Source organism: Cupressus sempervirens, chromosome 7 (assembly GCF_028749045.1).
Source record: "Cupressus sempervirens isolate cs-2001-9-10 chromosome 7, ASM2874904v1, whole genome shotgun sequence".
NCBI classification, from domain to species: Eukaryota; Viridiplantae; Streptophyta; class Pinopsida; order Cupressales; family Cupressaceae; genus Cupressus; species Cupressus sempervirens.
This window is the reverse complement of record NC_143124.1, coordinates 269006964-269022296: the sequence shown is the minus strand read 5'-3', so window position 1 is coordinate 269022296 and position 15333 is coordinate 269006964. Positions and strand designations below refer to the sequence as shown.

The 15333-nt window shown below is 32.1% G+C and overlaps 1 pseudogene; it reads right to left on the bottom strand.

The window, feature by feature from the left end:
* Window positions 1–15333, bottom strand: part of LOC149546469 (F-box/LRR-repeat protein 10-like) — a 56305-nt pseudogene that overhangs the window by 28976 nt on the left and 11996 nt on the right.

Below are 15333 nucleotides of genomic sequence, written 5' to 3'. Positions count from 1 at the left end.
TTTTTAGCTTCTATTTTTGTAGTAGTTTGTTAGGAGGCTAAGAACTAGTGTTCCCCTCCATTTCTATTTGTTGGTTCTACCTGGTTGGTGAGGTATGAACAATTTCCCTATTTTTGGGATGGGGGTTTATAGTTTTGTGTCATTATGCTATCCATTTCTACATACAATGTTCGAACTCAAATTTTATTAGATTTTCGAAGGTTTTGTGCCCAAAGACCAAATGGGTTTTAATTTTAAATTTTTCTAGTTTTTGGGGATTTTACCTCATTTTATGTGTCACCCTATTTTCTCAAATTTTCTTGGCATGAGTTTGGTAATGGACATAGATCATTCATTTTGATGTTAGTCAAACCTATGTTTCACTTTTATGTTGCATTGGGATGCATGTCACATCTATCCTCCCAAGTCTATTTTCAATTGAGTGACTTTTTGCATTGTGTTCGCATTTAGTCCTTGTGTTATGATCTTCGTGATGGTGTTGTGCCACAAATTAGTATGTACATGTATAATTATTAGGTGACTTGTGAGGCCCAATCTTACATGGTAATTCTAGAAGTTACGGTCATTGGGGTTGGGTTTGGAATTTGCATGCCTAGAGGCACTCATTGTTGAATGAGCATGGGTAGGGTAGGGTAGCATATGGAATGGACTTCTATCTCATAGCCTGGTGTTCATGGCATCATAGGGTTGGAAGAGGAAGTTTTAAGTAAGTGATAACTAGATAAAACACTAGGTGGTAATAAAATTTAACATAATAAAATAATGCTTAAGTGTGAGAGCCTTCCATTGGGAAGTTAAGTCCATACAAAATTGAGCTTGGGCTTTTGCATGCCAAGTGATTCTCCATGATGTTAGCCCCTTCTTAGTAGCCCATTGAGTGTCTGACCAAGACCTCTAGTTTATGCATTGTCTATGTTCACTATTTTAGTCATCATACTATCTGGTGTGAGTGTTAGCCATGGACATTTTCTTTATAAGTGTTTGTGATTGGATCATTATCTCCATCAGCATGACAGTAGTGGGCATAAAGGTTCCACATGGTTGGGAAGTGTAGCTACCTATACCATTGCTAGGGACTGATATATAGAGATGGTCTATTGTCCTAGTGCAACTATTGATGGATGTTTGTACTTGTTACTTTGGGTTTTGGAGTATTCTTTCTTGTGATTTATGCTTTAATTAGAATGCTTGTATAGCATGTTCAGATGATGTTAGTTTATTGATGCATTTGCTCTTTATGTTGATTACCATATGATAGATGATGTTATCTATTTTGGAGGATTATCTTATCCTTTACTTCTAGCATGTTAGATTTCCTTATTCTTATGTTGTAGCATGTTCTAGTAGTGATGTCCTCATAAGATCGTACCAAAAATCTAATTGGTAGTTTGGAATTTACATGTAGGTGATGGCTACAGCCCACGATGGTCTTATTATGCTATTACGGTTGGGAGGAACTGCATACTTAGTTTGGTTATTATGTTCATTATGTTGTTGCTTCTATTTATAGTGATGTTGTGTTTAGTACACTATGATGTTTCCTTTTGTACTTTCCCTTCACTACTTGATTAGATGGTTATATGCAGTTTCCATCTTTTAGTATTGTGTTTGATGTTTACACCTCAAGTTGTAGATCTAGTACTCCCTGATCTAGAGGTTCTAAACTCTTTTTAACTCTTTAGCTTCTCCTTGGAGCATTTTATGCATTTCCTAGGAAACAATGTGTCAACAGGGGGTGATATTATAAAGTGTTGCATGCCTAAAAGAGTTATGTCATGCGATACCGAAAAGTATCACATCTCTTAGCAATTAATTTTTCATGCAATACTAGAAGATATCACACCCCCTTTGAAGAAGTTTCATACGATACTTGTAAAGTATCACACACCCTTTAGAGAAGTGTTTCTTAAACCCTAAAAGTGTTACACCCCTTCTTGAGAAAGGTTGTATGACACTGGAAAGTATTGCATAGGGCTGATATAAAATATTGCCTAGTTTCTATAAAAAATTGTCTTGCCAGATAGAGGGCACTTTTCATGAAGTTTTTTGGCTACCCTCTTAGGTTCTTTTCAATCCTTTGGTATTGAATTTTGAATTTAGAATATTTTTATTTGAATTCAGTTGTGTATCTTCTGTAGTTAGTAGTCGAGTTTGGAGATATGTTGGTGTCAGGATGTTTGGTTAGTCTTCTATTACAATCTTTTTTATCCTTGTATTCTGTATGTCATGTGCATCCATTCTTGTTTAAAATATAATTATTATCTTGACTTATATTTATCCTTGTATCCAAGGATCTCTAGTTAGGGAATTATAGCTACTAGCAACCAACAATGAATTTTAACTCTCTTGGCTTATATTTATCCTTATATCCAAGCATCTCTAGTTGGGGCATTACAGCTACTAGCAACCAACAATGAATTTTAACTCAAAGGAGAATGCCAAATAAACAAAAAAACATATTGAGTTAATAAGTCATGTCTATAGATAGTTAACTTTCTCATTAGGAATGCATCTATCACTATTCTTGAGTGGTACAATATTATTTGACATTATTTGGTTGGCTTGTAGAGCTTCTCCTGTTTTTGTGCTTCTCTGGTTCGTATTCCTTTTTCATTGTTCTCTAATCCCATTTACCTAAAGCTTCTCCTTTTCTTTTGATTCTCTGGTTCGTATTCCTTTTTCATTGTTCTCTAATCCCATTTACCTATTCAGCTTATTTGTAACATCAACATAGATACTAACTTCATTTTAATTCCTTTTTATATAGTCAATATGAATTCCTTGATAGTGTAGGCTTTGTGCCAACTATAAATGTTATTTTAATTTAGTGGCTTTTATCTTACTATAGCCTCTGATCTGACCTTCTAATGGATTCTTTTTGTAGTATATCTATTATCTACAATATGATATAATTTATTAGGTAGTAAATTAGTAATAGTTGATCCATGGGGACATGTCCCCATCAAAAAACTCTATGCCCCTAGTAGAGGGACATTTTTGAGATTTGGGGACTTGGGGAAAATATTCCCCCATAGCACACAACCTTTGCCACCTCTGTTGTGTCACTTTTTATATGCCACATGTAATTACATACTAATTGTGACTTTCAATTTTGTTAAAAATAGTTTGTCTTTCATGGAGCGCTTACAGAGATGTTATATTAAAGATTTTACCTTGAAGATTTTGAATCATGTAGTAGACTTTTGCCTTTCATGGAGAACTCACAATAGTATTTTGAGGAGAAGAAGATCCAGCAGCCAGTTTTGCAGTGGTAGATGCTTAAGATTCATGGCTATTAAAGTTCCAAACTCACTAGTATTGGAGCTTTAATGTGTCTTCAACAGGGAGCTCTAGTGTGGCTAGAGTGTTTTAAAAAAATAGCTTGATATTTTGTTTATTTTTAAACATAAGTTGACTATCAGGGCTAACCTTCTACTATCTTCATGTTGAAATATTTTTTGTGTCTTAAAGATGCTCATTTGGTGAAAGCTACCAACTATAACCATTTCTAGATCTATATGGCCTTTTTGTGAAATATATCTCAAGTTTGAACATTTTGCAAATTCTAGTCTTTGATCAAGAACTAGAATGAGATGATTTGTTAGTTTTCTTTCCTTTTGAGATTTAATTTCTAGGGAGGGGCAGCAAAAACATTTCCATCTCCCCATTGGTAATTATCTCAAGCATGTAGAATGATCTAGATGTATCAAGATCTACTAGAAACCAACAATGAATTTTAACTCAAAGGATAATGTCAAATAAATAAATAAACATATTGAGTTAATAAGTCATGTCTGTACAAAGTTAACTTTGTCATTAGCAATGCATCTTTTACTATTCTTGAGTGGTCTAGTATTATTTGACATTATATGTTTGGCTTTTTGAACTTCTCCTTTTTCATGCTTCTCTGGTCTGTGTTCCAATTTCCTTGTTCTCTAATCCCATTGGCCTATTCAATTTATTTTTAAGTGGGCTTACCGAACTCCTATAGTTTTAAAAATGACAAGGTGGGCTTACCTGACTCTTGTAGTTTTAAAAATGACATAAATTGTAATGAATCATGATTGATAACTTCCTTTATCTTAATTTAACACAGATTTTGACTATTCCATATTTTTTGTTTGGTGTATAACCTTTAGATCTATCTAAAGTATCTATGTTTGATCATTTTTATAAATCTCATGTTCTAATAAATTTTGATACCAAATTTGTGGGCTCTATCGAAGTTCCTGTATGCAACATGTCCTCCCATATAACTTAAAGGAATAAAAGAGATTGCATTTGAAAGACTTGAGTTACAAGATATGAGGGTCTTAAATTAATAATTATATAACTTTTGTGCCATTTATGAAAGTAATAAATTTATCTTGACAATATAATATTTATCTTTGGCTCTTGATGGAGGTTAAAGGTATGCCAAAGACAATGGGGATGACTTCACAACCAGAGTTGATTGGGTGGGAGAAGCATTATTTGGAGTTTGATGAAAAGGTCATTGACATTCTATTGGAAGCCCACAGTGGGAGAGGAAGAGTTAGTAAATGGACCAAAGTCAAAGACAAGGAAGGGCTTGATGACATTGAGGTTGATGCTTCTTGATTTCCATTCTCTTCACAGGACTTCTTTATTCATACTTTCTAATGCTTGTGTAGAAAAGCTCTAAAAGAATTTCATCTTTCTCTTTTTGAGAGGTTATTTGGCCAAAAACCAAATATAACTCATTTATTTGTTGTTTGGCTTCTAAATACTAACATATTTAAGGAAAACTCTTGAGATCTTCAAGAAGAACCCTAGTTTCTTGGTAAGGCCTTCTAAGAAGATGATCTATTGGCTTGATGTTACCAAGATTAAATTGGCTTCTATCTAGGTTCATCTCCTAAATCTCTTGTTAGAAATTTGGAATGAAGGTAATATTAATGAAATTGTTGATGCTATTGGTTGATGAGCACCATTTATGACCCATTTTATGCCATATTTTAATCCATTTCATGTACTTTCATACTCACTACTCTATTCTATTTCCATTCCATTCCATCTCATTATTACCATTTTTACGTTGAATATGGTTTAATATAAATAAGTAGTATTTAATATTCTTTTGGGATTAAAATATGGAAAATTCATTATTGGTTTTTTTTTACTAATCTTTATTTTCACGCTATCCTACTGTCTGGAACAAATGCTCCTATTTCTTCCTTGATGGGAACATCTTGTCACATTTCCAACAAGAACTAATGAGGAAACCCGCAAGCCTTAGCTAGCAATAAAAGACACACCTGCTAGATGGAGAAGAATATCCACCATTCTTATTTCCATTTCTACTCAAACTACTTTTGAATATGTGAATCCTCCCCATAGTCAAGTTGGCATAACAAATAAGGAATATACATATTACAACCATGTAATTTGGTAGCCTATGGTGAAGAACAAACAAGAATTACTAGCAAATAGAAAAGTCTCAACTAATAGCACATTTCTTAGTTGTTGTGAGTGGTGCACAATTAAACCAAACAAAGATCTTAAAACTGAAATATTTCTAAGCCTCACATGGAAATCAAAATCAATACATTCTAAATTGTTTAAATACTATTTTCAAACCATGTTGGCTGAAGATAATACCATTGTTGCAAACAACAAAATGTTGGCTATTCTTGGCATAAAACTGTAAGATTGGATTCAATTTCTAGTGTATTGTTATACCAGAAAACTATTCTTCGTATGGTACATACCATCACAATAGTTGTATAATTGTTACAACTATGTATATATATAAGCAACCTAATGTAGATGAAATGTATTATTGTCTGTTTCTCATCTAAGGAATAAAATATTTGTTCTGCTGATCAGACCCACATAAATAGACATCTTTCTCTTCACTCACCTTGCAAACCAAAGGAAGGGCCCACTCTTGGAATGTTTGGTGACAAATTTTTATATTTTGCATTAGTTAGAAGTCTGTATTTTGTGTGTTATGTCTAACGTATTATCTAGTCGATTATCCTACAATACATATGATTGAATCGGCTTTTGAATTCTAAGCATTATGAAATGGTTATTTTGTTTGATTACAACTATAGTTAAATTAATGAGATTCAATACTAAATATTCATGCAAATTATCTACCAGACAGTGTCTTAAAATCCATTTTATTTTCATATGTTGGTTAGTTTTAAATAATAATGCTTTTAAATATCATATCTTAGCATATTATTTATTTATTGTAAGTTTAGAATAGATTACTTTAAGAGAGTGTTTTAGTTTCTACTAATAGAAGTGCTAGTTCCTATCACAGAATTATTTTGATTTGTTGCACATTTGTTTTTAAGTGTTGTAGTTGCATTCATAATCCCTCACTTCACAACTATCATCCCTTGAATGCATACCGCTTGGACACCTTGTGCAAGATTATACTCTCAGATTGACACATATAGACTAGTTGAATTCATCATGAAATTGTTAATTCTTTTGTTATTATTTTCCCTAGTGTTTGCCTATTATTGGTTAGTTTGTTTTCATAGCTATCACAAACATTAGAATAATTTTTCTATGTGCTATATTTTGTGGTTTTATTAAAGCTGGTTTGGAGTTAGCCAACAATATTAAACTAATCTCTAAGCTTTGTCTATACGATTAGATACTTTTTTATTTGGCCTCTTGGCTACATCACTTCCACTGGGCATAACACTTATCTATGTTGTGTTGAGCTTTTTATTAGAAGGTTCATTTAAACAATATCATGAAGTATGAGATGGAGCTAGTTAGTTTAGGAAATTTGGAGAAGGGCTTTAGGTTCGTTATGCAACCAACATGTGTCAAAAGACCCTATGTTAAAAAACTTTCTTTTACAATGTTACATTTTACTTTTAATGGGAAGGAGATAGAATCTAATTGTGGAGTCTACTTTGTTAAGGTTGATGTGAGAAAAGAATCCCCTTGTAAGGTCAAAGAGAAAACTTGCAGATGTCCTTGAGGGTGCTTTGGTTGAGTTTATAAGGACATTGAATCCCCACCCGCCACCTATCTACATTCCTTGGATGTTAATGAGTTTCAAATCCTCTTAAGAGTCTATTATTGGCCCTGTTGTTCCTTAGAATATGTGGGCTTCTTTGGGTTCCATGCTCCAACCAAAAGAATTTTTAATTTGATTAAATTCTTCAAAGTTCAAATAGTATTATAATATAATAATGAAAGATTTGATATGAACCATGGCATCTTCCACCTATTCTGTAGCAGCAAGATAGTAAGAGCATGTATCCAAAAACACAAAGAGAAACCAACCTCCTCATCCTCTACAAGAGCCTTCCTTATAACATCAATCTGACAACTAAATATTTTACTATAAATGAATGGGAACCTAAAAATGAACCAAAAAAATAGTACTTAAATAAAGATGATATATATTAAAATCAATATATTTTCTATTAAGTAAGTAAAGGGCACTAAGTATACTTCATGGTAGGAGAAAAAGAAAAAACAATAGAAGATATTACAATTCACTTAAATCTTTGTCAACTGTTTGCTTCTTCTAGTGGCTCTTCTACAACATAGCACAACATTTGTTGCACCTATCCTCTACCCCAAAGACTACAACAATATCACAAGTGAGGCTATACAATATATATTATCTAGAGATTTGAAAAAATATTAATGTAAACTAATTGTTAAAAAAATATTATAATAAATATCTCTGTAATTAAAGACTAAGTTTAAAAGACACTGGTATTGAACATGACATTGTAAAATGATCTGATTAAATTTTGTGAGAAACTCCATGACATTAGTGTTCATAAGTATTTATAGATAGAACCAAAGCCACAACACTTCTTTCATGTTTTATACCATTTTACAATTATGACAACAATGCAATTGTCCACCATGACTACAATTTCCTCGAATCACTCTCAATTGTGGATTGGTTTAATCATATTCATATCACTCACCATATATTTAATTTGTTTCAATAAACTTATGAAATTCCTCAAGTCTAGCTACACATCTCAGATGTAAATGTTGGAGATTTTTCCTTGGTCTCAAAATATAACTATCCATCAAAATTGATTACCATCAATAGATTTCATTAGCTAATGAAGTTGGTTGCCACCAATTTCCTCTAGAAAATTAATACTTATTTGAATTGTACATCAATGCAAAGCTTTTGGGTATCCTTTCTAGTGACACATACTCATTTTTGGGGTGATTCAAGTCAACCAAAACTAATCCATTGGCATTTTCCTTCATCTCAATAACCACTTCCAATAGTATTTTGCCTCCATGTTTCGTTCATGATAGATGTGTGAAATTTTGAAATCATTCAATTTGGTTAGCACTAGCCAAATGTGAGGTAGTAGATTATTGAACTTCTAATTTAGCATTTAATTGCACCAAATTGTGTTTATCCCATCATGGAGTCTCATTCCAAATACAATTTTGGGAATCCCAAACCAAACCACCAATAACTCTTCTTTATTAATTGTTAAAATTGGAAAACTTCCTAGATTTGAACAATAAAATATTGTCATCATGATCTCTAAGTATGCATTTGGCCCTACATGGCCTAGGTTGTCCCTAGGGGCACCATCAAAGTCAAATTATCCCTAACCATTTTCAAGGTTAATGCCATGGAATGGGCAAGTTATTTAGAGTGTTCAGGGGGTTGCATTTATGCTGTAATTTAGTGCTAACAAAAAGTCATCCCAAAAATAGTGGTGCCACAAATTGTGCCACTCAATCGCGACAAGGGTTATAGTGTTCTTATGGTGTAATTGATGATGTTTTTGCATGTGTTTTTCTGGTTTCAAGGGGTATGCATACTATTTATACACAAATTTTCTTGAATATTGACAACCAAAATAAACTGGATCAACAATTGAAAATTGAAAAGAAATAGCTAGAATGTTTTGATCAAATCTTTGTGTTACACCCAATAGTATATTGACCCAAAACTATGATAGAAATGTAGAAGACCATATATGATATAATTAGTTAGACAATCGCAATGTGGAGATTAATTCACTAAACTATTTTCTTGAGTTTACAAATATAAAATTTTGGAATAATTCATGCAAATCTGATTTATATTAACCAAATAATATAATAAGGCAATGATCTTTGACTGGTATAGCTTTCTGAATGCTTTGACAATCTTGCATGGATTTTTGCATAGACCCAACACCTTCAAAGAATGTTTAAATAGACTAATACAAGGTTTACTAGATATTTAATTTATTAAGTCAATCCAAGAAAAGCCCAATTCAGAATATTCATATTAGCTCTTCAATCTTCATAATTGATAGTCTCAATGATAAATTTATGCCTTAACCACACGGTTCCATATTTTGATTTAGACTAGTTTATTTCCTTTCCTATAAACCAATATGATTTATTATCCATCCAATTAGTGATATTACCTGCAAGCTTGTCTTACCCTTCCTCAAAATGATTTGTAGAAATAGCCACACCTTGTACACTATGTCTATGGACATTTAATTTTTGTAACTTGAATAAAAGGATGACGATTTTGATCCTTAATGGACATTTGATTTTTGAAATGTGGCATTTTATAATTAGATGATTATGCATGGGTGGTGGTTACCAATTCAAGGCAATCAATCTAGCTCACATCATTCCAAGACAAGGAAAGATTGATGGAATAAAATGATTTGTTAGTAAATTCAATTGAACAAGCACACATCTTACTATCTTAAGGTTTCCTCTAGTAAATGGAAGTCAAGTGTTTGAAAATCTATAGAAAATGGAATGTTTGTAACAAAGGATGAAAATGAAATTATGGAGTCAATACCCACCCAAATATATAGTAATGTATTTATAGGAATAAAGTGTTTCTTTTTCCTTTCATGTTTTAACTAGTGCAACTATTATTGTGATTAGATGTGTTCCCTTGAACTTAATTATATTTTCATGTTGATGAATAGATTGATTCATACTTACATTCAATTTGGATAAGAAGGACACGAACTGATGTTCCATTTAAACTTAATTTTATAGCTTTTTTTTTAATAGGAATAAACTTTATATATCAATCCAAATAGAATTTTTTAAATTTTGGTTTTAATAAAACAAAGGGCACATGAGACTAGATGCACCTCCTTAAAGTATCTTAAATAAAATTTCATATACATATTGATAAAATCAAGGAAGAATAGTATCACCTACCACTTGTAAGGGTATGTGCAGGATCATGGCCAAGCAAACTATGCCCTTCAATGAAAAATTAGCAAATCAAGATTATGTCAACTTGATTTGCAATTTTAAAGTTTTTTTGAACTTTCAATAAAAAATTTGTCAAAAAAGAATTTGTAGGAAATTTAATTTAGTTTTTGAACTACTAGGTCTTATCTGAAGAAAGATAGAATTGATTTATCAAAATTTTGAAGTTTAATGCAATAGTACAAAAATTTTAGGACAAAAATATGAAGTAGGTGCATGTCTAACCACCTTAATCAAAATAAAATGATAATATTTTTTAATAATATTTTAGATATAAGAAGTGGACTCATGCCTAGATGTGACACATATTTTTGGGTATTTTTATACCAAATAATTAATTAATTTTGAATTTTGTACTATAGTATTTTTAGAATTAGAAAAAACTCCCATGTTTGACCACCTTAACTAATTCAAAAATTTACATAATATATATTTATTTTATTTTTATTATAGTAGAAGAAGTATATAATGTGATGCATCTTTTACATTTCAAAAATATTATACTGTTTGAAAGTTATATTTGTTTTTCAAGCAGTGTGTTAATCAACACTTTATGCATAACTCCATTAGAAAATGAATAATAATTACTTACTAAACTCATAATTTGATAGAAAATACATTCATGGAAACATAAGAAAATTCTTAAGAAACTCTTTTCATTTCATCAAATTTGGGTGAAAAAAGTCATCAGCCACATGTTTGGAGTAAAAGAAACACAAGAACAGACCAAAAACATGTTTTCATGACATTTTTTAAGTTGACCATGTAGCGTTGGTATGAAAAGAAATAATAGGCCTTATAAAGGTATTAATATTTTATTTTGGTATTAGGATGGGTGGGAAAAAAGTCAGATAGATTTTGAAATGCTTTTAGGCATTTTAGAACTAGATATTTTTTAGATCGCCACTTTTTTGCACATTGTGATCCTACACATACCCATAACCATTGTTTAATTTCATCATCTTCCTCATTTTGATATTTTTTATTCCTTAGTGACTCATCAAGTTCAACTTCTTTCTCAATATCATGCTTGAAAAATTAATCTAATTGATCTTGATGGCCTTGGTCTGACTCATGACCCTCAGATATTTGCAACAATGTTCAATTCTTTCCTAGTGTATCTATCATATCTCCATTCAAGTTTAGTCCTACACCAAACCATCTTAATCTTGAAATATAAGGCTTTTTAAACTTTAAAAATGAAATTTACGTAATACTTAAACTATTATATATATAGATATATATATCCAATAATCTTAGTGTCCATTCATATCCTTGGCCTATAATCTACATCAATGTCAGTACTATCATAGATGTATCACTAATACATTGACATTTCCTTAGTTGAAGTTCCACAATCTGCACCCTACTCTTGACAGAGGATAGAATAGAATTATCAGTTAAATTTGGAATATTTGACAAGTCAAGGTCTTATAGGATTTGAATAAGGGAATTGAAAATTAGAGAACATATTCCCTTATGGGTTACTCTTTGACATCTTCTCAAAAAGAGTGATAACAAAGGTGCCTTGCCTCTTCCTAAATAGGTTAAGGAAAGATCGTTGATATCAAAACTACTCAAATGCAATATTTTCAATTTTGTAAGAACTCAGACAACTTTGAGGGAATCGTCCATTACACCCTTGCAACCCTTTAAATCAAGAACTTGTCAAATTTTACTGAATATGCCAAATTTATAATAGAAAATTTAGTAATTAAATTGTAGAACCTCAAACTCACTTGATCTAGATAAAGGGGAGTTGCTAAAATATCATGAAATACTAGATCTATCAGCTGGGTTGTGTGCAACAATTCAAGGTTTTGCAAGTTCAGACATGTATGTAGAATTGATCAGAAACTAACATCTATAATATGACAAAAACAAAAAATCCTTAAACGTTCCAAATTTGAGAAGTTTTTTTTTCATTATAAGAATCTCAATATCATTAACCCTTTTGAAGGACGTAGGACAAAAATCTTGTCTTCAAGCTAATGACAAATATCACAATCTTGAACACCCACTAGTTTGTTGAGTTCCTTAGTTTGTCATGTACAAGGTTGCATAAAGTTCTTTAAAAGGCACATCTTGAAGATCCAAATGAGTGAGAAAGGATAGATTTTTTGAGATGATACTCATGAGAGAATATGATATTAAGGCTAGATATAGTTTATGTAAGTTTAGAAAAGCTTTGGTCTTGTCTTCTTTCATTTCAATGATAGAGTGGCAAAGTAGAGGTTCACTAAGATTGGAATTTTAAAAATTAAATATTTCTTTCACATCTCTCTCTAATACATAACCTAGATCAAGTAATTTAAGCATTGGTGTCACCAACCACCAAATTGTAACAAACATATGATTATGAAGTGGAGATCCATCAAAGACCAAGTAAGGGGATTCTAATTAGAGTAACCTTTGAGAAACTATTCAAGGCCAACTATGTAACTCCAAATCTTTGGTTTTTCATCTATCTAACCCAAATTAATGGATAATGATTATAGTATTTTTCAATTTTCACCAATCTTAAAAAGAATTTTAGAACTAAAGCTCTCATCTCTCTAAAGAGAGAGTTTTTTGAGTTGTATGATGAAAAGATACTTGATGGATGAATTGACAAGTTGGGAAAATATAATTTTAGAGTTTTGAGATCTATATTAGAAGGAATTAAATGCTACAACATTTCAACGGTAGTAGAGAGTTAAGTAGAAATGAGTGAAGGAAGGCGAATGTATCAACTGCATAGATGTCATGAATGTGTGAGTTGTTTATTAATTAGTAATTCAATTTAAACCAATTTTTGATGTTTATTAATTAGTAATTCATTTTAAATCAATTTTTGACTTTTTTAATTGGAAGTATAATTTTCTAAACAAAAGAATGAAGTGCTTGATGCAATACTCGTTCTGATAACTATTAGTCATCTAATTCTTAGCTACCCCATATCTTAGAGAGAGCACATCAAGGTAATTAGTCTGGTACATTAATATTAATTTGAGCTCTAAGTAGCACATATTCATTCCAATAGTAAGATTAAATCCAACATTAAGACAAGCCTGACCTTTGGTATAGATAAGGAAACTAATACACCTAGAAACCCCAAAACCTAGTGTTATAGCATCAAAAGTAAGAGGAACTCTTGTGCAATCTATTACCAACTTGATGGCATACCATACTTTGAACATGGATATCAAAAATAGGAATGAAATTGACCTTTTCATTGATATCAAGAAATAGACTAATTACCTTAAATTGATATATTTGAATTCCATAACACTTTATCCATGTTCCTTGTTTGTAATATGTTTCGCTCCCCAGTTAGGACAAGTGCACAGTCAGTATGGATGTGCCAAAATTGTAGTGTTCATAGTTCCTATTTATCTACCATTAGATAGATCACTGATTGGAATTTGAAATATTGATTTGAAAATTATAATACAAATTAAAATAGAAACAACATTATCAACCTATCCATATGGGGGAAATGTTCTTTTCTTACCATTAAAAATAGAATAACAATACGTGGTATTGCTTGTTGCACATGAATATTGAAACACTTGGTCCAAAGAAGAACCAACACTCGAGAATATGCATGCACAAAATATGATGACCCATATAGGTTCACATTTTTTATTCTATGAAACAATGAAAATAGTGTAAGGAAACTTGGCAACAAAGAATGTAACCGTTTCCACATAACCCATAATAGATCTAAAATAAACACGAAATTAAAATCCACATGCAAGAGAATAGAAAACATACCCATAAAATGTGACACAAGATATACCCTGGGAAACCCTCATTGAGGGAAAAACCCAGTCTCCAAAAGAATCCATCATCATGTATTATTCAGCAAAAATACCATTGCCATACAACCATGGAAGCCTTCATGGCCATAGCCACAACTGAGCAAACTATGTGAACAAGCATGAATCCACACATCCCATGCCATGCTTTCAACCTTCACAAATGCTCCCTTGGCTAACCTGTCAAGCCTTGTCCCGCTCGACTCTTGCCTTTTATCTTCTCCTTGTCACTCTTACTCTCCTACAACAACTACCCTTGTGGCTGCTTATATAGTAGCAAGTCCCACAAAACCACTAAGTGGTATTACATAAACCATGTGCTAAAACCATGTGCTATCTAACCCACTGACTCCACATTTAATATTGGGCATTTAATTCTTTTCCCCAATATTAGATAATTACATAAAATATTATCACAATGTTACAATACAACTCATCAAGAATATTCCATAGGAATCTTTACATGTTGCATGTCCATCTAGGCACAACATTACATAATAAAATAAAATAATAAAATAACAATATTATGCAATGTGTGCAACACCCATTATCTCAACAATCTCCCACTTGTTGTATACATTGCATAGGGTTAATCTGTAGCCACATAAATGAACAAGGGAACAATCCCTCCCACCACATCCACCATCATGGATCAAAATACACCAAGTGCTCCATCCTGGTACTCGCAACAAAATCAAATTATTCAGCATCTCGAACATGAATGATCTCACCTCCTATTATGCCACTCCCACTGGACATACATAGAAGCCATCCAAAGAGAAAGCCACCCAACCTGTGGCATTAGAAGATCATAAAATCTTGTACCAACTAAAAATTCCAAGCACAAAAACCTGATCCAAAGGTAATCACATGTATCCGTAGTTGTCAAAATATCCATAGCTGAAATAGCACCCACAGCAAGTGCCAAACCCATCCAACTATCCATACCTCAAAGGTATAACAAGTGAATCTTATATCACCAACATATCCAATCTGGAACCTGCAATCACAAGCCTCAAGAGCAATACTTGCCACATATATACCAAGAAGCTCCCACTGCAAAAGATAATGTCAAATCTATAACCAATCCACTCAACACATCTCAAAGAAGTGAATCCATGTAGTATCAAGGACATCCACAATACATAAACTGATATCCTGCAAGAACAACTCTCATAACAAGTCTCCAATAGTCTCCCAAATTCTCCACAACCAACAAAGGAAAGAGATAAAGAAATAACCATGTCATCTCTCACATGACAAACATGAGCACAAACCAGTGATCACAATCTCGAACCAATCTCAA